Source organism: Vicugna pacos, chromosome 16 (genome assembly GCF_048564905.1).
Source record: "Vicugna pacos chromosome 16, VicPac4, whole genome shotgun sequence".
NCBI classification, from domain to species: Eukaryota; Metazoa; Chordata; class Mammalia; order Artiodactyla; family Camelidae; genus Vicugna; species Vicugna pacos.
The window spans coordinates 32,550,644-32,576,314 of record NC_133002.1 but is presented as its reverse complement, the minus strand read 5'-3'; the positions used below and the strand labels follow the sequence as shown (position 1 = coordinate 32,576,314).

Sequence of the window (25,671 nt, the reverse complement as noted above, 5' to 3'; positions counted from 1 at the left end):
TAATTTTCCACTAGATGAATAGGCTTTTAATATAACCTTTTAATATAATGATTTTTGTACTATATTTTTGAGGGTTATTTTTTCTCGTGTTTGCTTTAGGATCTCGTGTTTCCAATATGTTAATATGCACATCTTAACATATTGGAAACACCTTCAGATTTATACTCAATCACAGTGATATATAGTAACATGATTCCTATGTAGACCTATTCTCTTTCCTCCCTTTTTTGTGCTATTATTATTACAGATATGAAGAACAAAACCATCTCCTATGCAGGGTGTCTGACACAGCTCTACTTCCTGGTCTCCTTGGTGACCCTGAACAACCTCCTCCTGGCCACAATAGCATATAACCGCTATGTGGCCATCTGCCGTCCCCTGTACTACACCACCGCCATAAGCCCTGGGCTCTGTATTTCACTCCTCACTTTGTGTTGGACACTCTGTCTTCTATGGCCTCATCAACACCCTCCTCATGACAAGGGTGACCTTCTGTGGGTCCTGGAAGATTCACTATGTTTTCTGTGAGATGTACGTACTGCTAAGGCTCACATGTTCCAATACTCAGATCATTCACACAGTGCTGATTACCACAGGCATCTTTATCTTCCTCACCCTCTTTGGGTTCATGCTCATGTCTTATGCCCAGATTGTCAAAGCCATCCTCCGGATACCCTCAGCCTCTAGCAAGTATAAAGCCTTCTTCATCTGTGCTTCCCATTTGGCTGTGGTCTCTCTCTTCTACGGGACACTTTGCATGGCATATCTGAAGTCCCTCCACACCTACCCCATGAAGGACTCAGTGGCCACAATGGTGTATGCTGTGGTGACCCCCATGGTGAACCCTTTCATCTACAGCCTGAGGAACAAGGGCATGCATGGGGCTGTGAGAAGACTCTTTCCGGGAAAAGGCTTTTAGCAGTTGACATGAGGGCAATATTGTAAAAGGGGCACTGAGTGGCCACTGAGAATTTCCTCCTCCATGTAAGACATCTTGTGAAATACACAGCATTACTAGAACACAGCTGTAGCTCAGAGTAAGTTTATATATCTGTGGTGAAACAAAGACATGTGTGTATACTAAAGTCCCTGAACGCAAAAGCCTTGGAAATAAAGTCATGCTAACACGAATACCAGAATTTTGTAGGATAAGATCCTTCAATTTACCTGACCACAGTACCACAATGCCACCATGCTCTCTTAAATCCATGTAAATGGATTAAACTCACCAACTAAAAGATAAAAAATGCCTGAATGGAATATATATAATATTATATGTATTTTATATATTTATATATATATAATATGTATACATAATAAATATATAAAATGCTTGTATCAAACAAAGATTTTAAGCCAGAAGCTGTCACGAGGGACAAGGAAAGGCATTATATAATAATAAAAGAGACAATTTAACAGGAAGATACAAATATATGTACACCCAAGATCAGAACACCTAAGTATATAAAATACTATGGACCGATCTGAAGGGAAAAACAGACAGCAAGGTAATAATAGGAGGAAACTTCAATACCCCAGTTTCAACAATGGATAGATCACCCAGGCAGGAAGTCAGTAAGGAAACAGCAGGTTTGAAAAACACCACAGACCAGATGGTCCTAACAGACACACACAGAATGTTCCCTCCAACAGCAGCAAATATATCCCCCTCTGCAGCGCAGCAAGCATTCTCCAAGACAGAGTACACACGAGGTCTCTGGGTATTAACAAATGTAAAGAAACTGAAATCATTGCAAGTATCTTTTCTGACTACAATGAAATGGGAAACTAGAAATCAGTAACAAAATGAAAACTATTCACAATCCCATGATAATTAACATTCTTGAATAACCATGGGGACAAAGAAATCAAAAGGAAAGTGGAAAATATCACAAGACAAGTAAAACGAAAACATTTAACATACCAAAGCTTATGAAATGCAGCAAAAGCAGTTCTAAGAGAGAAGTCTGTAGTGATAAACACCTACATTAAAAAAGATCTAAAAAACTTTACTATACACTTCAAGGAACTAGAAAAAGAACAAGTGAAGTACACAGTGAGCAGAAGGAAGGAAATAATTAAGATATAGTAGAAATAAGTGAAATAAAGAATAGAATACAAATTGAAAAAACTGATGAAACTCAGAATTCATTTTTTTAAAAGATAAACATTAATTAACCAACACTTGGAAAGACTAAGGAAAGAGAGAGAAGGTGTAAATAAATAAATCAGAAACAGCAGAGGAGACATAATCGATGCCACAGACATAGAAAAACAAGTTCACAAAGGACTATTATAAAAAATTATACACAATTGGACACCCTGGAAGAAATGGACAAATTCCTGGAAAGATACAACTTACCAAGACTGAGCTCAGAAAAAACAGGAAGTATGAACACAGCAATGACAAACAAGGAGACTGAATCAATAATCAAAAAACTACCACTATCACCACCAACAAAAAAAACCAGGGCCAGATGGCTTCATTAGTGAATTCTACCAAATATTTAAAGAATTAGTATCAATCATTTTTAAACTCTTCCCCCCTTTCTCCCCTAAGACGTGAGAGGGAACACTTCCAAATTCATTTTACAAGGCCAGCATCATTCTGTGGCTGAGTAGCAACTTGTCCCTCTGGACAGGGCATAAACTCTTCAGTTCCCCAGTCTCCAGCCTTTTTTGGTGCCCTTTTGGTATTAAGCCTCAGAAGTAGGCAGTATTTACTAGATTCATGCTAATATCACAAATAGAAAAAACGAAGCAATTATGTGTTTCAGGGCAAAGTGAGGAAGAATGTTCCTTTCTGGAAATACACAGTATTTCAACATGTTTAAATAAGCAATCACTCCCCTCATTCATTTACTACATGTTTCCAGCCCCACTTTCTGCACATTTTTACATTTCACAGCCACCATTCATTCAGCTCACTTACTTTTCTAACCTGAGCAATGGCAACAGATTTGGACTCCCCACATCCATTTTCACTCCCCTCCCTCCAATCCATTAACATCATCTTAAAATCATTCTTGGCTGCCCCCTCTCTCTCCTTCTTCGGAGACAGCCCACACTCTATGGAATGTGTACCTACTTTAATCTGAGCACCCAACCCCCATACCTCGTGGCCTTTCAATGTATCTCTCTGAATAAATCTACCTTTACTCACCTGTGGCTCGCTCTTGAATTCTTTCCTGCACGAAGCCAAGGACCCACACTTGGTGGGGCACGTCGCAGGGGCTCAACCAAAGCCTGGCACATGGCCCACCTCATGCCCCACAACTGTTTTTCCTGCATCAGAGTGACCTCTTCAGGGCTGAGGGTGGAGCGTGAGCAGGAAGACCGCTGTGATGGAAGGAAGACCAGGTTCCAGGGTTTGGGCAAAGTAGAGGGAGGTGCCCTACCCACAACACTAGCTGCTGCACAACTTCCAGAGCCACCTGCCCTATCAGTACCTGCACTACGCACAGTTCAAGGCTAACTGGCCACGGCCTACACCTTCCTCCAGAAGAACCCGAAGCATGAGCTCACCACCAAGTATCTCAACTACTACTTGGGGCTGCTGGACACCGCCGAGGGGCCCCTACCAGACTTGGAAGCTCAGCCCGACGAGGCCGTCTTCCTCCAGGCTGTGAAGCTCTACAACAGCGGGGTTTCCGGGGCAGCACGGAGGACAGGGAGCGGGCCCTGGCCGAGTACCTGGCCATCTTTGCCTGGTGTCTGTCTGGCTGCGAGGGGGCCCACGAGCAGGTGGGCTTTAAGGACTTCTACCCAGCCAGAGCAAATCTCTTTGTAGAATCCCTGCAGTGCAAGGTGGACTGTGAGGCCAGCTTGACCCCCAACGTGGGCAGCTAGTTTGTGGAAAAGTTTATGGCCACCACTTTGTTATCACTACCTGCAGTTTGCCCACTACAAACTGAATGACGTGTGCCAGGCTGCCTGCAGTGCTGCCAGCTACATGCTCTTTGACCCCGGAGATAGTGTCATGTAGCAGAACCTCATGTATTACTGCTTCCACAAGGCTCGCTGGGGCCTGGAGGAGGAGGCCTTCCAGCCCAGGGAGGAGGCCATGCTCTAGCACAATAAGACAGCTGAGCTGCGGGGACTGCTGGGTTTGCATACGTGTACCTGCAGGCAGATGATGAGATGGAGCTGGAGGAGACAGAACCGCCCGTGGAGCCTGAGGACTCTCCATCTGATGCCGAGTTTGGGGGGAGGGCGATGAGGCTGAGGCCGGTCAGTGACTTCATCCTAGTGGAGGGGTGGGGATGCAGCCTGGGATGGAGTTTGGAGACAGCGGGATCCATGCCACCGGCTGCAGACTCTGTGGAGTAGGTGTAATGGGTGTTGGCACGTCTCCTCTGGGGGCCTCTAGCCTGTTAGCAACCCCCTTCCCCCTTGATGGAGGACGACGGCATCTTTCCTGAAGCAGAGACCAACTGAGACCTGTTCTTGGGGAGCCTTACTGCTCCCTGCCCCACCTCCCCTGAGGACAGCACCCAGACACCTGTTGGGAATGGGGTGGGGGGCTAATCCCAGTGCTCTCTCCTTTTATTTTCAGAGCCAGAGCCTGAACTAGCATGAGAAGAGGGCCCCCCTGCACCTCTCAAGAACTTGGGAAGCCTGGCCCAGTGGCACCACCCTCACTGGCCTGGGCAGCAACAAGAACTATTTATTAAGCATGTAAAATGGACACAGCTGACCAGGCTGCTTCCTGTCCCACCTGGGAGCACTACTCCCCACGCAATGGAGGAGAACAAATCTGACTCTAAATTGAATCTATTTTTGTTTTAACCACTGTGCCCCGCTTTCTAGGCTTAGTCTTGCTAGTTCTGCACCTTTTGTGAAACAATGTTGCCTTTAGCCTGAAATATACAGGAAAGTCTATTCTCAGGATCTGACCTTTGAGGATGTTAGCACTTATGCAGAGATGGCAAGTTGCAAAATAGAGAATAACCTTTGTTTTGTTGTAAGTTTACAGGGGCACCATGGCCTGACCCATGTGGATGGCTGCAAGAACAAAGAATTCCTGCAGCAAGAAGCTTGCAACAACCAACCACACCCCCTCCCCTGTTTTTTTTGTATAAAAGGAGCCTGTATTCTGACTGGGAGAGGGTGGTTCTCCAGGACATTAGTCAGCCATCCTCTTGGTCTGCTGGCGAATAAAGTTGCTATTCCTTGCTACCACCACCCCATCATTCTTTTTATAACTCAAACCTACTCCTGTCACTGTTCTAATTGAAGTTTCCCCTTTGCACTGACATAACATCCAAAATGCTTAACATGACCCATAATACCCTTACTTCATCAGATTAAGCAGCTCAGGGCCAAGCCTCTTGCTACTCCAGGTATACCAGGTATCTCATCTTCTCAGAGACAGACTGCTCTCACCCAACATAGCACATCATGCTTCCATTACCTGAAACATGCTGTCTCCACCCCACTCCATGTCTTCCCCTAGCAACTCATTCTCCAGATCATTAAATATGGATTATTTGCTCTTTGCTAGATGTTAAGCATAGAAAAGGTCCTATGTTCACTGTCGAACCTTAACATCCAGAACAATGTGAGGTGAAAAAAAAAAATTAGGCCACTCGAGGGATTACTGAATTGCTTCAACAGACATCCAAAATATTGGAGGCTGATAACATCCACTGACACAGCCTTTCCAAATCACAGCTCCCATATCTAAATCCTTTGTAATGATTTCCAGACAGTGCACTGCAGACTGTCCAGAATTTCTCTCCCCAAGTCATAATACTAACCCCCTCAAGCTTTCCTATTACATGGCTTAATACTAATCTACTCAAACAACAAAGCTATCATTCTTTTCCTCAAAATTCAGCCCACACAATGTCAATACTGATGTGGGAAGAAATGAGACTGATGGGAAGTTTAGAGATCATGGAAAAGCAAAAAGAATGAGGATGACTTTCAATCTCTTGGACCTAGTCCCTGGTCTCCTCCCAATATCCTTCCCACAGTGTGATTCAGGGTGGACCAAAAACAAAAACAAAAAAGCCAAACAGGAGGAGCACTTCAGAATGAAGGAACAACATGCAAAAATCAAATGTATTTCTACATATGAGCAAAAAAAAGTAGAAACTAAATCTTAATTTTTTTTTTTTACGATTTACCATAGGATTTTAAAAGCATCAAATATATATAAATAAATCTAGCAACAGATGGGGAAGCACTCTACTGAAAACTACACAACGCTATTGAGATAAATTTTTAAAAACCAAAAAATGGAGAAATACACCACATTCATGATTTAGAGGACTCAATATTGCAAAGATACCCATTCTCCCCCAAGTTAACCTAGTTTTAATACAGTACAAATTAAAATCCCAGCAGGTCTTTCAAGGAAACTGACGTCTACTCTAAAATTTATATGGAAATTCAGAGCCAAGAATAGCCAAAGAAATGCTAAAGAAAAGAACAAAGAATTTAAACCATGTATTAATCCTATTAGAAGATAAAGTAATTAATGAGTGGAGTACGGATGCAAGCATAGACAAACTGACAAATGGAACAGAATAAAGAACCCATAAATAATTCACAAATACACAGTCATCTGACTAATGATAAAGATATATTCAGCAATGCATTAGTAAGAAAAGGATGTTCTTTTCAGTAAATGGGACTGGATCAGTTGGATATCTATACCTGTGGAGGGAGAAGACTGTATCTTGATCTCTCCCTCACCTGATGCAAAAGTCAATTCCAGATTGACAGATCTAAATGTGAAAGGTAAAACAATATATTCTTTAGAGAAAAATATAGGAGAACACTGGCAAAGGTTTAGCAAAGATTCTTAAACAAGATACAAAGAGCACTAATTACTAAATAAATGTTGCTAAATTTGATTACAATTAAAATCTTCTATTTCTAAATACCCACTGTTAATTGAAAGTTAACCGTAAGGTTGAAGATATTATTATATACATCTAACAAAGGATTCATAACGTAAGTACATAAAGAACTCCTACAGAAAAGGGAACACTCCTACACTGTTGGTGGGAATGTAAATTGGTGTATGCACTATGGAAAACAGTATGGAGGTTCCTTTAAAAACTAAAAGTTGAGCTGCCAAATTACCCAGCTTTCCCACTCCTGGGCACATATCTGGAGCAAACTATAATTATGCATTTCCCAAGACCCTTGCTTGTAGATACTAACTCGGAAGCAATTATCCAGGTTCACCTCAACAAGTTGTCTTGGGATTGCCTCTCCAAAACTGTGCAGCTCCTTTGTTCATGAACTGAGCATCCAGGGGTTAGTTCTCAGATTCCCCAAGCTCATCAGAACATCCACAGCTTTACATTCTTCTCCTTTTATGCAGGCACGGAAGAGCCAGACACCAGTTCCCTCTTTCCCAACTTCAGCGAATGGGATGAATCACCAAGCCCTCTTCAGAAATAACGCCTTAGGTTCCTCCATGTCTTGACTGAATTTTCATCCTGCATAGGACAGTAGAAGCCGCAGAACTAGGCAACCCTGAGACCAGCACAGAAGAGTGGGTAAGGTCTGCATATCTCAAATATATTCACTTTCTCCCTTTTTCTCTCTCGTCCCTTTCTTCTTTCTCCATTTACTCTTTCTCACAAACATACTCACATTACTTTGGAAAATGTTCACAGAATCTAACTCCTAGTGCTCTATAGTTTTCAAACTGCTAGCACATGCCTTGTTGCACATGATCTTCTCACCCATAAGAAAGGCTTTATGGGTGAGATGAGGAGGCTCAAGGAGGTTGCATGCCCTCCTTGGAGTCCTTCAGAGGGCAGCACACAAATGACCAAAGGACAGTTTTCTAATGAGTTTGTAGCCCTTTTCCACATCACCTCCACAGTATCTCCCCTCTCCACCCACACATGCTGCAGAGGAGTTTGTGCCTCAGAAGCCAGCTGACCACACACATGTTCAGAACCCACTGACCCTTACAGGTAAAGAAGAGTGTTTCCCAAAGTGTACAATCAGAACCACCAGGTGATTTCAACAAAGACTTTGTTCTCAGAACAGAACCAGTATTTCAAGGAAGGGGGCCAGAAAATAGACTTTCAAAGCATCACAGGCAACTCTTATGTACACTGAAGTGTGGAAGACTCCTGTCTTAAGGGCTAAAGCAGAGGTATGGATGCCTTAGGGTATCCTCTGATGTTTCTCAGTCCTCATACCTGTCTCCTTCCCACCCTCCTGTCAGGCAGATGCCCCAGAGAGTCCTGAATCCAGTCAGCAGGCTGTGGAAGGAAGTAGTTTCTGATAAGGTCTAAGGAGATGGAAGACCTTTGTCTCTATGGCAGAAAACAGGTGGTGGCCAGCTATGTTCAGGGTTGGGGCACTTTTTCTTTCTCAGGTCAATTTGGGGATCTTGAGATGAACCCGTAAGTTCCCCCTTCTCATGGAAACTCTTTGCTTTTCTAATAGAAAAGCAGCCTCCTCAACTTGAGACCTTGCTTATGTACTGTGAGAGATAAATGAGCTCATTTATGGTGTAGAACCATAGGTGAATTACAGGACCAGCAAACAGTAGATGCGGGAAGCTGCCCATACAAGAAGTCTCTAGGGCATGTCTTGAGATTACTCCCATTTAATTCAAATGCCAAAGGACCACCATGCCAACTCTATAATTTGGAATCTTTTAAAATTATTTATTTAATTTTAATTGTTAAAAATAGAGGTACTGGAGATTGAACTCAGGACTTCGTGGATGCCAAGCACATGCTCTACCACTGAGCTATACCCACCTCTCCTATAAGCTGGAATTTTAATATTAAAAGAGAAGTTAACCATCACCTACCTCCATTAAGTGTTTGAATCGGCTCTGAAATGATCGCTAAGCTCACTATACTATACAGCCTGTTCAAAAGACTTGTAATGGGAAATCCCTTCTCTCTTTGTAGGCACAGCACTTAAGTCTTCTGGGAGATAGCCTGACTCATCTTTGTCTTTTATTTTCTAGCTCCTGACCTGAACAATCCACAACATTTTGCATGTGAAGGCCATAATAAAACTCTCTCTGCTCCATGTAGATAGCACCAAGGAGATAGCCACAAATGAATATCCACCTTGACATTCTGGGTCATTCCCTGCAGACATAAGTGGGTCTCCTACGTGAGTGGGGAGAAGAGCTACGTCCAGGAAGGAGTAAAGACTAAGGCCACAGACCCCTCTTGGTTCTGAGAGTAGGGTTTCCTACTGAGCAGAGATGGGAGATGATACTCAGACACACAGGTAAAGAACAGGACTCCTTCTGAGACCTTCGTAACAAGACCTCCCATTTACATAGGGCCTTAAGGTTGGGAAAGTGCTTCTACATCCAGCATTTCAGCTCTTCTCTAAACCCAGTGACATAGGCATCTTTTACCCTCCACTAATGTGTGGTAGAGTGACCAGGGAGCAGACTCTGGAGACACAAAAGGGGAGTCAAATCCCAACTCCATCATTTACTAGTTGAGGGAATTTGGGAAATTCATTAACCTTCCAAGTCTCAGTTACCTCATCTATAAACTGCAATAACAGAAACAGTGTTATTGTACAGACTAAACAGACAAGATAGATAAATGACAAGGTAGGTAGGTAGGTAGTCACTTAACACATTATCTGACCAAATACTCAGTAAAGGGTAGTGGTTCATTTAAAAAAATAGTTGTATGTCTTAAACTAGGCATTTGGACCTAAACTTCTGACTCAGAATCTCCTTCCGCTATATCTCCAACAAAATATCTGGGAAATCAACTCTGTTCATTGAGGTAACAAATCTACTCATTTGCAAAATGTTGGGCCTTCCCGGTGCCCCCTCACCTCCAATCTGAAGCTCCAAATTACTTTAATCTCCTAAATTACTCACCGCTCTCGCATCGACATTTGCTTCTTCTGGTGCTAATTCAAATTTATCGTTTCAGCTTGAATTTGCAGAACAGACTGCACACTTCCGTGGCACGCTGGCCGATTACCCAAACATTCTTATCTGTTCTGTCACTTAGTTTCTTGGTTTTATGACTCTTTCCTATTTATTCAGTTTGAATGCATGGAATAACCTAATTGTCTTTGGTTCAATCCTCATTTCTTGATCCCTTATGCTGTGCCTAGCTCAGTGAGAGGTCCTACAGATACAGGAATGAATATGGGATATTGTCCCTGCTCTCGAGGGTCTCACAGTCTCCCGGGAAAACAGACAATTAAGCAAAATGTGGGATGGGACATCTTAAAAGAATGTGAAGACCAGGAAATAATACAGAGCTTTAAGTGACACCTTTGTGGCAGGAAGAGATGCAGCAGGAGATGCTTGAGTTGGAGCTTGCCAGGCTAACAATGGAATAGCAAGAGTGGATAATGCATTCACTGAAAATTCAGAGAAAAAGAACAACTGGTCCAAAGGACCAAGGCAAAGCACTGTGCATGCTAAAAAAATATATATACAAGCTTAAGGGAGTGCTGGAATAGAGAGACCCTGAGATCCACTGAGGCAGAGGCAATCTGGGGTTTGACCACCTGACCACAAACACGGGCTTTTCCGGAAGAAATGGGGAGCTCAGTTACTACTGGGAAGACATGTGATCAGATCTGTGATGCAGAAAGCAAGCTTTGTGCAGCAGGGAGGGTGGTGCATGGCCAGTGTGAAGCACCTGACATGCATTTGTTTCCTCCTCACAGTGACCCCAAAAGTAGATCCTATAGTATTACATAAGCATAATCAGTCATTTTTCTACTTCCCAAGATAAGAGTAAACTACATTTCTTAATTTAACAAGTATCATGAGCATACATATATATGGAACACATGTCTATTCATAAGGGTTTCATTTCATTGTATGGATTGTGCACTTTATATTTCTAATCAGTTGTTTCTTTTTATTTTTTTACTATTTGTAACAAGGTTCTGATAACCATCTTATATATACATATTTATGTATCTGATTATAAGAAAAATCCCTAAAACTATGATTGCTCAAAGGGATTTCCTTTTTAAGAGCTTTCAAAATGGAATGTCAAGTTTCCCTCTAGAAAGTTGTAGCCATTTATTTCCTTTCATCAGATATAAAGCTGCCTATTCATCCCATCTTTTGATAAGTAATGAAGTTATATGTTTGTTCGTATGTTTACTGACTTCGAATTCCTTCTTTTATGAATTGCATGTTCCTGTCTATTGCTGTTTTCCAGTGGAGGGGGGTGATAATTTCATCATCAGTTTACGATAATTCTTTCTATATGAAGCATATTAAACCTCTGTCTATCACATACATGGCAAGTGTTTTTCGGTATTTTTTGTTTGTTTGTGTTTAGTTGTATTACAACGTTTTGATGTGGGAAGTATTTCACTTTTATGAAGTAAAATATGGCATAATTTTTCACTGTCTTTTTGCTATCAATGCCATTCTTGTGAATGTGTATTTTTAATTTTGTTGCTCATGCTTTTGGTATTATAGCTGAAAATTCTTCATCAAACTCAAGATCATGAAGATTCCCCTGTGTTTTCTTCTAAGAGTTTTATAGTTTTATCTCTTGTAGTTAAGTCTTGATTCATTTCAAGTTAATTTTTATATATGGTGTGAGATAAGGGTCCACCTTTGGTATGTAGCTATCCTGGTGTCCCAGCACTAATTTGTTGAATCTTTTCCCCACTGAATGATCTTGGCACTCTTGTTGAAAATCAGATGACCACAGACACATGCATTTATTTCTGGACTCTCAATTCTATTCCATTGATCTGTATGTTTATCCTTGTGCCAGTACCACACTGTCTTCATTAATTGTTTTTTGTAGTAAGTTTTTGAAGTTGAAAAAATGTGAGTTCTCCAAATTTGTTTTTGTTTTTTAAGATTGTTTTGGTCATTCTGGAGATCTATCCTGGAGAATGTTCCAATGGCACTTGAAAAGAGTGTTGTTCTGTTGTTGCTGGGCAGAGTACTGATTAGACATAGTCGATTTACAGTGTTGTTCAAGTCTTCTGTTTCCTTGCCGATCTGCTGAGTTGTTCTACCCACTATGCAAAGTATGATACTCTATTCTCTACATATTCTTCTTAAATTATATATTTCTCCTTTTTTTATTATATATTTTGCTATATATGTGTTCATAATTGTTATATCTTACTGATCAATCTATCATTATAAAATGCCCTCCCTTATCTCTAGTAACATTTTAAAATTAAAGCCTATTTTTAATCTCTAAAGCCTACTCTCATATTTAAAGACTAATGTATGCCCACCTTAGTTTTTCAGTGGTTTCTTTTTGCAGGCTATGTTTTCCCATCCTTTTACTCGCAACATTTCCTACTAAATTTTCAAAGATGTTCATGAATACATGTTTTTCATTTGCTGTTAGTCCTTAGGACCATTTCCACAGGTTTCAAATCCTTATATTTTTATATTTTCACCAGTGTTACTGGGGAGTGGGACAATGGAGCTCCTCACACTGTCATGATAAAAGTCAAGACACCTAATCCATTATATTTTTAAATTTCATAATCTTATTTTTCACTGAAAAGCAAGATTTCTTGATAGAGGAGCACTCTTTTGAAAAATGTAGTATCCTCCTGCCACTGATGTCATGAATAAATCTAAGTTTTCTCTTCTTTCATAAAGAGTCTTTTACATAAAAGGACTATTCACTTGAATACATGGAATGATACTCCTTTTAGACTATTACGCCTGCCTAAAATACTATTTAAAATTATCTATTCATTTTCGAAGACTTACTATGGGTTTTAGGGGAGGAGATGGAGGAGAGTCATCAAAATGAAATGCTAATTATTATCCAACATATAATATAAATTCCAAGAAGTGCAGCAGAAAAAAAAATAAAGGAAAAAAAGAAAAGTTCTCATTAAATGAAAGACATAATTTTTAGATTGGAAAAGACATTCTAAGTCAGATAAATCAACGAAAGGAGAAATATCCTTCACATCTCAAATAATAAAAACATCAAAATGGGAAAAGTTCTTATCCATCTTCACATAGTGAAATTCAATGTAATTCCTAAACAGAACTTGGTAAATTTTAACATTAAAGAAAACATTATGCAGGCAGAAATATAAGGTTATTCAAAGAGGGAAAAATCAGTAATAAAGTTACAACAGTGACTTGGAGAAAGTTCTCCATCACATTGTTGGGTTAATAAAGATGATTGAAAGAAAAAACAAACGGAAGTATGCTCACCAAAATGTTAACACTGCTGCAAGGTAGAATTTGGGGTGATGTTTAACTTTCTTTCACTTTAAATTTTTCTGTATAGCCTGAATTATTCACACTGGATTTTTTTGTGTATAATCAGCAGATTGCAATGTATTATAAGCTATTTTGGGGAAATGAATTTCCTGAGGCTTCTTTTAAAATTTACATCTTAAGTTACTGAAGAAATTTCAACAAATTTCTAATAGTAGAAACTGACAATAAGTGAACATAAGCTTAAGATGGAAGATAACGCAAACAAAGCATATCAAAAAGGATGGCACATGGACTTCCGGGCAAGATGGCGGAGTAGAAGGACGCTTGTAAGCCACCCTCTCCCACAAATACACCAAGACCCACATCTACAGACCCACTCAGCCAACCAGAGCACCTGCGGAACTCCAACAGATCATCGCCCTCTTCAAAAGATAAAGACGCCAAAAATCTGGTAGGAGAAAAGGAAAAAAGAAAGAACAAAAGGCAAAGCAGCGCGGGACGGGTCCCGCGGGGAGGGAGTGGCAAAGGAGGACTGGCGCTTGCTCGCTGGGTCTCCCCTCTCCAACTGAGAGGCCAGCGGGACGGAGGGGGAGCCTCCGAGGCTCGGATCTGTACAGAGCAGCCCTTGTCTGACAGAACTAAGTTAAACGGGCACAGAGCGTCCCCCCGACAACCAGCCTGAGACGCGGGCCGGCAGCAGCGGGCAGGGCCAGGCTGCATAATCTGGGCGGAGGACGGGGGCGGCTGCACGGAGGAAACTCCGGGGGACTGCAAGGGGCTGAGCGCCAGGGCTGTGGGTGTACAGGACAGAACAAGCTGGGCCCTCCATAAAACAGCAAGGTTGATGTGCTCTCGGGGGAAGGGTGCATACCCCCATCTCTGAAAACACGCGGAAACTTTTCAAGGGAAGAGGGGCGGGGCCCAGGCAGAGCCGCCATATTCTCCGGCGCTTAACACCCAGGCGGGGGCAGAGACGAAACCTGCGTCCGCACCGAAGGGCTTAGCAGCCTCAAGGGCCAGACTGAGACGGGCCTACAGCCCTGGGCAGATAGGACCCTTCCATTCTGGTACCCCAGAGAACTTGATCCACAAAGACAAACAAGCATCTCGGTCTTGGCTCGGAGCAGGGACGAGGCTGCCCCTGGGTCTTCCCCGAGCCCACACGCAGAGCGCGACCCGGGCGGAGTGCGACCCGGGCGGAGCGCCGGCCAGGGCGGAGCGCCGGCGCAGAGCGCGCAGCCGCACAGAGCAGCGGAGCTACCGGCGGCGCAGGCAGGGGGAGAGCGGCCCCCCGCCTGTCGGGCAGGAACACAACCCCTGACCGAGGTGCTGGGAAGGGGCACGACCCGCCCTCCTGCCTGGCCAGTCTGCAACATCTGTCTGCGGCATCCAGAGGGGCAGTGACCCGCCCGCCCGCAGCAGAGGAGAGCTGCATCTGACCCCGTGTTAGGAGGAGGCGCGATTTGCTTGCCGACAGGTGCTGGGAGCAGCACAGAAGAGGGTGCCAACGGAGGGCCTATGAAAACAAGCTGAGCTTCCAAAACAGGACGAAGACAGAAGGACTTCACATTAAAAGCACACAGACTCCAGGAGAACACCGACAACCCCCCCCTTTTTTTTTTTTGGTTTTTGTTTTGCTTTGTTTTGTTTTTTTGTTTTCTGTTTTTGTTTCTGTTTTGTTTTGTTTTAATCGGTTTTTACCTGTTCTATTTTCAATTACTCTTTTAATTTTTACTTCTTAATTCATTTCTATTTCTCTTGGGTTTTGATGTCCTGTTATTGATTAGACACAGGCTTCAAACACATATATTCATCTCCCCACCCCCCTTTTTTTTTTTTTTAAGGTTTTAAAAGGACTTCTCCACCCGGTTAATACTCTGCTACAACCCGTTCTTCTATTATTCATTATACATTGTTTTCAAACCCTCTTTCTCCCTTCTTTTAAAAATCTTTCTCTCTTATTCTTTTCTCTTTGTTTCTTTTTTTTTCTAAGTTCTATTCCTAAATAGGCATTAGATAGATAAAATCCTTAAGATCCAAAATAGACAACTGATACTTCATAAACCACAGTGCCAGAGAGGTATGAGCAAGATGAAGAAGCAGAGAAACCTTTCCCAATTAAAAGAACAAGAGGAATCCCCTGAAAGAAAGCTCAATGAAATAGACATCGATAGCCTACTAGATCAAGATTTCAAAAAAGGAGTGATCAAATTGCTGAAGGAATTAAGAGATAATGCTTAGAGAAATAAAATATGTCAAAAATGAAATTGAAGCTATAAAGAAGAGCCAAGCAAAATGGGAAAACTCAATGACAGAGATGAGGAATGATCTAACAGCTGTGCAAAGCCGACTAGTTAATGCAGAGGAACGAATTAGTGATCTAGAAGACAGGGCAACAGAAAGCACCCATTCAGAAGAACTACAAGATAAGCAAATAAAAAATAATGATAATAGCATAAGGGACCTATGGGATAATATAAAGCGTCCCAATCTTCGCATAATAGGGGTCCCAGAAGGGGAAGAAGGATCAAAGGGGATTGAAAAGGTTTTTGAAGAAATCATGACTGAAAACTTCCCAAACTTAAAGAAGGAATCAGATATACAAGTACAGGAAGCTCAGAGGGTCCCAAACAAGAAGAACCCAAATAGACCCACACCAAGACATATCATAATCAAGATGGCCAGAGTCAAGGATAAAGAAATGATTCTAAAGGCAGCAAGAGAAAAGCAAAGAGTGAACTACAAGGGAACCCCCATAAGGCTCTCAGCTGATTTCTCTACACAAACACTACAGGCCAGAAGGGAGTGGCAAGATATATTCAAAGCCCTGAATGAAAAAAAGATGCAGCCTAGGATACTTTATCCAGCAAGGCTATCCTTTAGGATAGAAGGAGAAATAAAGAGTTTCACAGACAAAAAAAAAGCTGCAGGAGTTTAGCAACACTAAACCCATGCTAAAAGAAATATTGAAAGGGCTATTCTAAATAGAAAAGCAGCAGGATGCTACAGAAATGAGAAACGTACAACTGGAAAGGTGATAACTCATGAATTACAAATAAAGAAAACACGAAATTATAAAAGAAGACATACAAATCACTGAGAGTGGGAGAGGGAGGCAGGGAAATATAGAATTTTTTTTCTTTCTTTTTTAAAATTTTTTTAACAGTAGGATGGGTTTGAGATCATGTTATTATCAGTTTATTAAAAACGGGTATAGGTTAATAGATTTACAAAAAAGGGTAACCACAAGTCAAAAGTTTACAAGGGAGTCACAAAAATTAAATAAAATCCATGATAATACAAAGGAAAATTACCAAACCACAAAAGGAAGAAGAAAGGAACAAAGAGGATATACCAATTCAACTGCAAAGATAAGTTCAAAATGGCAATAAACACACATCTATCATTAATTACTGTAAATGTTAATGGACTAAATGCTCCAGTCAAAAGACATAGAGTGGCAGACTGGATAATAAAGCAAGAACCTTCAATATGCTGCATACAAGAGACCCACTTTAGGGAGAAGGACACATATAGATTGAGAGTGAAAGGATGGAAAAGGATATTCCATGCAAATGGAAAAGCCAAAAAAGCAGGTGTTGCAGTACTGATTTCAGACAAAATAGACTTTAAAACAAAGGCCATAAAGAAAGATAAAGAAGGACATTTTATAATGATTAAAGGAGTGATACAAGATGAAGATATTACACTCGTTAATATATATGCACCCAATATAGGAGCACCTAAGTACATACAAGAATTACTAACAGAGATAAAGGGGGATATTGATGGGAATACAATCATAGTTGGAGATTTTAACACTGCATTAACATCACTAGACAGATCTTCCAGACAGAAAATAAACAAGGCAACAGAGAAATTAAATACTACAATAGAAAAACTAGATTTGGTGGACATTTTCAGAGCTTTACACCCCCAAAAAATAGAATATACATTCTTTTCAAGTGCACATGGAACATTTTCCAGGATTGATCATGTACTTGGACACAAAAGAAACCTCAACAAATTTAAGAAGATAGAAATTATCTCAAGCATCTTTACTGACCACAATGCCATGAAACTGGAAATCAACAACAGAGAAACAAAGGAGAAAAAAAGAAAAGCATGGAGATTAAACAATATGTTATTGAAAAAACAATGGATCAATGAGGAAATCAAAGCTGAAATTAAAAAATACCTTGAGACAAATGATAATGAAAGCACAACCACTCAAAACCTATGGGACACAGCAAAGGCAGTGCTAAGAGGGAAATTTATAGCGATACAGGCCTTTCTCAAAAAAGAAGAACAATCTCAAATAAACAAGTTAACCCACCACCTAAATCAATTAGAAAAAGAAGAACAAAAAGCCCCAAAAAGCAGCAGAAGGAAGGAAATAATAAAGATCAGAGAGGAATTAAATACAATAGAGATTAACAAGACCATAGAAAAAATCAACCAAACCAAAAGTTGGTTTTTTGAAAAAGTAAATAAAATCGACAAACCTCTGGCCAAACTCACAAAAAAGAAAAAAGAGAGAGCACAAATTAGCAAAATAAGAAAGGAAAATGGAGAAATTACAACAAACAAAATAGAAATACAGAATATCATACGAGAATATTATGAAAAACTATATGGAACCAAACTGGATAACCTAGAGGAGATGGACAAGTTTCTGGAAACATACTGTCCACCAAAACTGAATCAAGAAGAAACTGAACACTTGAACAACCCGATCACTAGAAAGGAAATAGAAATAGCAATTAAAAACCTCCCTACAAATAAAAGTCCAGGACCGGACGGCTTCACCGGGGAATTCTACCAAACATACAAAGAAGAACTCATACCAGTCCTTCTCAAACTCTTCCAGACGATTGAAAAGGAGGGAATACTCCCAAACTCTTTCTATGAAGCCACCATCACCCTGATACCAAAACCAGGCAAAGACACTACAAAAAAAGAGAATTATAGGCCAATATCACTGATGAACATAGACGCCAAAATCCTCACCAAAATTTTAGCAAATAGAATCCAACAACACATAAAAAAGATTATACATCATGACCAAGTGGGGTTCATCCCAGGGACACAAGGCTGGTTCAACATACGCAAATCAATCAATGTAATACATCACATCAACAAGAGAAAGGACAAAAACCACATGATCATCTCAATCGATGCAGAAAAAGCATTTGATAAAATTCAACACCCATTTATGATAAAAACTCTCGCCAAAGTGGGTATAGAGGGAACATATCTCAACATAATAAAAGCTATATATGACAAACCTACAGCCAGCATAGTTCTCAACGGTGAAAAACTCAAAAGCTTCCCACTAAAATCTGGGACAAGACAAGGATGCCCACTATCACCACTCCTATTCAACATAGTCCTGGAAGTCCTAGCCACAGCAATCAGGCAAGAGGAAGAAATAAAAGGGATCCAAATTGGAAAAGAAGAGGTAAAAGTGTCATTATATGCTGATGACATGTTACTATATATAGAAAACCCTAAAAGGTCCACAAAAAAGCTACTAGAGCTGATCGAAGAATTCAGCAAGGTAGCAGGTTACAAAATTAATGTTCAAAAATCAGTTGCCTTTCTTTACACTAACGATAAATCAACAGAAAAAGAAAGTAAAGAAACAATCCCCTTTAAAATAGCACCCAAAGTAATAAAATATCTGGGAATAAATCTAACCAAGGAGGTGAAAGAATTATACACAGAAAACTATAAACCATTGATGAAGGAAATTAAAGAAGACTTTAAAAAATGGAAAGATATTCCATGCTCTTGGATTGGAAGAATCAATATTGTTAAAATGGTCACACTGCCCAAGGCAATCTACAGATTTAATGCAATCCCTATCCAATTACCCAGGACATATTTCACAGAACTAGAACAAATCATAATAAAATTTATATGGAACCATCAAAGACCTAGAATTGCTAAAGCATTACTGAAGAGAAAGAAAGAAGCTGGAGGAATAACTCTCCCAGACTTCAGACAATACTATAGAGCTACAGTCATCAAGACAGCATGGTATTGGTACCAAAACAGACATATAGACCAATGGAACAGAATAGAGAGCCCAGAAATGAACCCACAAACTTTTGGTCAACTCATCTTCGACAAAGGAGGCAAGAATATACAATGGAATAAAGACAGTCTCTTCAGCAAATGGTGTTGGGAAAACTGGACAGCAGCATGTAAAACAATGAAGCTAGAACACACCCTTACACCATATACAAAAATCAACTCAAAATGGATTAAAGACTTAAACATAAGACAAGATACAATAAACCTCCTAGAGGAAAACATAGGCAAAACATTATCTGACATACATTTCAAAAATTTTCTCCTAGAAGAAATAAAAGCAAGAATAAACAAATGGGACCTAATGAAACTTACAAGCTTCTGCAGAGCAAAGGAAACCAGAGATAAAACAAGAAGAAAACCTACGGAATGGGAGAAAATTTTTGCAAGTGAAACTGACAAAGGCTTGATCTCCAAAATATATAAGCAGCTCATACGACTCAATAAGAAAAAAATAAACAACCCAATCCAAAAATGGGCAGAAGACCTAAACAAGCAATTCGCCAAGGAAGACATACAAATGATCAAAAAACACATGAAAAAATGTTCAATATCACTAATTATCAGAGAAATGCAAATCAAAACTACAATGAGGTATCACCTCACACCAGTCAGAGTGGCCGTCATTAAAAAATCCAAAAATGACAAATGCTGGAGAGGCTGTGGAGAAAGGGGAACCCTCCTACACTGCTGGTGGGAATGCAGTTTGGTGCAGCCACTATGGAAAACAGTGTGGCGATTCCTCAAAAGACTAGGAATAGACTTACCATATGACCCAGGAATCCCACTCCTGGGCTTGTACCCAGAAGGAAATCTACTTCAGGATGACACCTGCACCCCAATGTTCATAGCAGCACTATTTACAATAGCCAAAACATGGAAACAACCTAAATGTCCATCAACAGGTGACTGGATAAAGAAGATGTGGTATATTTATCCAATGGAATACTACTCAGCCATAAAAACCGACAACATAATGCCATTTGCAGCAACATGGATGCTCCTAGAGAATGTCATTCTAAGTGAAGTAAGCCAGAAAGAGAAAGAAAAATACCATATGAGATCGCTCATATGTGGAATCTAAAAAACAAAAACAAACAAACAAACAAAAACAAAGCATAAATACAGAACAGAAATGGACTCATGGACAGAGAATACAGACTTGTGGTTACCGGGGGGGGGGGGGGGTAGAGGGTGGGAAGGGATAGACTGGGATTTCAAAATTGTAGAACAGATAAACAAGATTACACTGTATAGCACAGGGAAATATACACAAAATGTTATGATAAATCACAGAGAAAAAAATGTGACAATGAGTGTGTATATGTCCATGTATGACTGAAAAATTGTACTGAACACTGGAATTTGACACAACACTGTAAAATGATTATGAATCAATAAAAATGTAAAAAAAAAAAAGTGGAAAAAAAAACTTGGAAAAAAAAAAAAAGGATGGCACATAAAAAAAGAAACCATAGATAAACCTCATTTATAAATATGACTACAAAAGTCTAAATAAAACAATTGGAAATCAATTTTTGTGTTTTATACTGGGATGGAAGTGTATTTCAGTATTACCAGAGCTATTAATGTAATAGGTACTGAAAAATCATGGATTAAAAATGAAAAGACATAGCTAATTATTAAAATATTATTAGCAAAACACAAGCAGAAAGATTGTTACTAAATATATACACCATCTTCTGCTAAAGCATTTTAAGGCTCTTTACTGCACTTAGAAGAAAATTTAAAATCTTAACAATTAACTGAATGACCTGAGCCCTGCTTACCTGTACAATCCTACATCTCACTACTCTCCTGTTCACTCCAGCCATACTGATCCATATTTAATTCCTTGAACACAACAAAGGCACAGCTCAGGTCTTTTGTACATGCAACTCTCTTCCTGTAGTGCTCTCTGATCAAGACTTCATAGACTGGCTTTTTTCATCCTTCACATCTCAAATAATGAAAACATGAAAATGTAAAGAGTTGTTATCTATCTCCATATAGTGGAATTCAATGTATCTTATTTACATGTTCTCCCCTTTTATTTTTTTTGAATTTTTAAAATTTAATTTCTATATATTAGGTTTTCAAAAGGAAAAAAGACACATTAAGTTACTTTCATTGTTGTTATGCCTGAAATGTGCTTGATAAGAAGCAAAACATTGATCTTGTATTTCTCCCAAAACAGACAGTTGCCTCAATGCCATTTATTGACCAATACAAAAATCTGTCTCTTGATAAACATGGTCCCACAATAATCGACAATATCCTACAGGTTATTTGGTCTGCATCTGAAGTTTCTCTCCAGTTCTATTGATCTGTTTATTCCAACACCAGTACCACACTGTTTCAGAGTCCTTTATATTTGGCACAGGAGGTCTCCCCTTGCTCTCTTTCAACATTTCCTTACTTTCACATTTATTTTTAGATTAAACTTAGATGAGATTTTCTTTCTTAAAAATCTTGTTAGAATTTTGACTTCAAACAAGCTCAGGTTTAGATTCGTTCAGTAGAATATGCATCTTTGGAATCTTAATATGCCTACCCATTTATCAAGTTTTTACTATATGCTTCTCTGGAGAATTTAAAGGCCCTGACTAATTCTTGTTAACAGTTTTTAATGCACAGATTTTTTTAGTTGTCGCTGTGGAAGGGATCATTTCACATATTTTAATTTTATTATTCTTGATTACTATTTACATAGAATAATAATAAAGAATCTTTCTTGAGTGCTCACTGCAGGCCAGCTATTTGTGTTAAGCGCTTTAGTAGTTAATTTTACTTTCACCTCAACTCATTTTTCTCATGAAGAAATGGGATCTTAAAGAGCTAGGTAACTTGCCTCAGTGTAAAACCCCAGACTTAATTTCAAGCGCTTTGAAATCCCTTTATTTCTAATAACACTTCAGTTGATTGTTTTAGACTTCCTGGACAGATCATCCTATCAGCAAATACTGGTAATTTTTCCATTTCCTTTCCAGTATTTTTACTTTTCTCCTTTGTTCAGTTGTATAACATCAGTTTCTTTTACTGCATATACTTGTTCTAAATATCATTTAAATCAATATAACATCATAACATACTAATTTTGTAAGCACTTCAAGATGGTTGTAACATGATATGATTTAAAATAAGACACAGGCATTGTTCCTATAATATTAAGTATGCCCGATTAGAACTTGCCTAGAATGACTAAGTCATATGAAGATTTTCCAGGTTCTGTTTTCTGTCTCTTACATTGTTTCTGATACCAAAAACAAAGTATAAAATTTAGCCTAAGCTATTGTTAATGGTAAGACAACAGTGGATTTTACTTTTTGAAATGTCTTTAGTGAATTGAGGGCACTTAGTAGACGTTTGTCGGTGCTGATGTTGCAGACAGTCAGAAAAATGGATGGTGGCAACCAGAGTGGTGTCTCCAAGTTCCTGCTCCTGGGGCTCTCAGAGCATCCTCAGCAGCAGTGGGTTCTGTTTTGGATATTCCTGTCCATGTACCTGGTCATGGTGGTGGGAAATGTGTCCATCATCCTGGCCATTGGCTCTGACTCCCGCCTGCACACGCCCATGGACTTCTTCCTGGCCAACTCTCCTTCACCGATCTCTTCTTTGTCACCAACACAATCCCCAAAATGCTGGTGAACCTTCAGTCCCAGAACAAAGCCATCTCCTACACTGTGTCCTACTCTGACACAGCTCTACTTCCTGGTCTCCTTGGTGACCCTGGACAACCTCCTCCTAGCCACAATGGCATATGACCACTATGTGGCCATCTGCCGTCCCCTGCACTACACCACGGCCATGAGCCCTGGGCTTTGTATTTCACTCCTGACCTTGTGTTGGGCACTCTCCGTCCTCTATGGCCTCATCCACACCCTCCTCATGACAAGGGTGAGCTTCTGTGGGTCCTGGAAGATCCATTACATCTTCTGTGAGATGTCCTGTTGAGACTCGCATGTTCTAACACCCAAGTCAATCATACAGTGCTTACTGCCACAGGCTGCTTCATCTTCTTCATCCTCTTTGGGTTCATGCTCATGTCCTATGTCCGGATTGTCAGAGCCATCCTCCAAATACCCTCAGCCTCTAGCAATTATAAAGCCTTCTCCACCTGTGCCTCCCATTTGGCTGTGGTCTCCCTCTTCTATGGGATACTTTGCATGGTATATCTGAAGCCCCTCCACAGCTACCCCATGAAGGACTCAGTGGCCACAGTGGTGTATGCTGTGGTGACCCCCATGATGAACCCTTTCATCTACAGCCTGAGGAACAAGGGCATGCATGGGGCTCTGAGAAGACTCCTCCTAGGGAAGCCTTCCAGAGGTTGACATGAGGATGATTTTGGAAAGGGCATTGAAGTGATGTTTGGGAATTTCCTCCATCATGTGCAAGGCATTATCCTGTATGGTATACAGGTAATTAGGACATAGAGCTAGCCCAGAATGAGTTAATTGATTTGTGGTAAAGACAAGACATCTATGTATAACTCAATATCCCTTAGATCTCACCCTCCTTGGCAATAAATAAGGTCACACTAAGACTAATATGAGAAGTTTGCAGGGTCAAATCCTTCAACTTGCCTGACACAAGACCATGGTCCCAGCCTTATCCAGGTACATAAAGTTATAGCCTAGGGAAGTCAATCCTGTTCTCTGACATATATCCACTCATGTTCCTGAAGCTCTGGCCTTTTCTTAGGATAATGCCCTACAAGCCATTTACAGAAGATACCTTGTGCTATCTCCACTGCAGGTGTCCTGGGTGAGGCTGCCCCTTACCTGATGTACAGCCAGGGGGAGGTCACTGCTTCAGTCCTGACCCACAGTCCCTCTGGACACAGCCCCTATGGTTCAGTTAGAAATGGCAAGAAGATTCCTCTCTTTTGCTCTGGGTTGATTTTTTAACCTTTGGGCTCCAAAGCAATACTGCCTCTCTTGTCTTTTTCCTGTGTTTCTTTTCTCTGAAAAAAAAGTCAGTCTTTGTCCTTGGGAAGTCCATCCTGTCCTTTATTTCCATGGCTCCTCACCTCTTATCTCTTCTTCATGCAACAACTCCATCCTTCCCTTTAAACAAAACTCTCAAGCATATTAACATACACTCGTGAACAGGAGTAGTGGTGGAGACAGCAGGAGAGGAGGTAATTGTGAGACCCAGTCTTCACATTTTTGATGTTCATTCGGTCATTCACCAATTCATTCAACTGATGAATAACTTAATGTCCATTATGGGCCTCAAACAGGATTGCAAACATTAATAAGGGGCCCAAGTCTACTGATAAGTAGATAAAATTACAGTAAGTGTAAACGGACCTAACTTATCAGTTAAAAGGTACTATTCAGCAGATTGATTAAAAATAAAATACAGATAAATGTATTTAAAAGAGATACACTGAAACAAAAACAAACAAACAAAAACAAAGCGTAAATACAGGACAGAAATAGACTCACAGACAGAGAATACAGACTTGTGGTTGCCGGGGGGGTGGAGGGTGGGAAGGGATAGACTGGGATTTCAAAATTGCAGAATAGATAAACAAGATTACACTGTATAGCACAGGGAAATATACACAAAATGTTATGATAACTCACAGAGAAAAAAATGTGACAATGAGTGTGTATATGTCCATGAATGACTGAAAAATTGTGAACACTGGAATTTGACACAACACTGTAAAATGATTATAAATCAATAAAAAATGTTAAAAAAAAAGCAAAAAAAAAAAGATACACTGAAAGCATAAAAATCTATAAACCTTAGGAGTAAGAATAGAAACAGGCATACTTGGAAAATACTACTCAAAATAAAGCTGAATATAGCTATATTGACATCAGATAAAACAGGCTTCAAAGCAAAAATTATTAAGAACGGAGAATATTCTTTTATTGTATCTACATGAGATTATGGATGTTAACTTACCATGGTAATAGTTTCACAATATGTGTAAGTCAAGTCATTATGCTGTACACCTGAAACTTACAGTGTTATATGTCAATTATATCTCAATAAAACTCAAAAAAAGAATGGAAAGTGTTACTATCCAAGGCAAATATGAAACATACCCTGACACTCCACACAGCAAATGAAGTTTAAGCTTTTTAAGCTCCTTCACACTCTGTTGCAGGCACCCCTTCCAAGGCTCTTATCTAATTTGTAATTTTTTTTTTCTTACGCAGGACCCCAAATGGCATCACTTCAGGCCCCAAAGCCTTACAGCACTCAGATAAAGCAATTGTAAGTATTTCTGCACCTTTTAAAAAAAAGTCTCAAAACATATGAGATAAATCTGGTATAACGACCAGGAGAAATTTATAGGATCACCATTATGAAAGAAAATATTAGCAGGCTTCTCTTGATCAATGGTGGGTCAGGTTGGCAGAGGAATGTGAAAATATGGAGGATCTGAA

The 25,671-nt window shown here is 40.0% G+C and overlaps 3 pseudogenes; all 3 read left to right on the top strand.

Annotated features, from left to right (window-relative positions):
• The first annotated feature begins 228 nt into the window (after positions 1 to 228).
• LOC102544649 (olfactory receptor 1D2-like) lies at positions 229 to 9,454 on the top strand (annotated as a pseudogene).
• On the top strand, positions 3,254 to 4,329 carry LOC102544920 (endoplasmic reticulum protein SC65 pseudogene; annotated as a pseudogene).
• A 13,206-nt stretch (positions 9,455 to 22,660) lies between the features above and the next one.
• On the top strand, positions 22,661 to 23,600 carry LOC102534074 (olfactory receptor 1D2-like; annotated as a pseudogene).
• Positions 23,601 to 25,671: the final 2,071 nt, after the last annotated feature.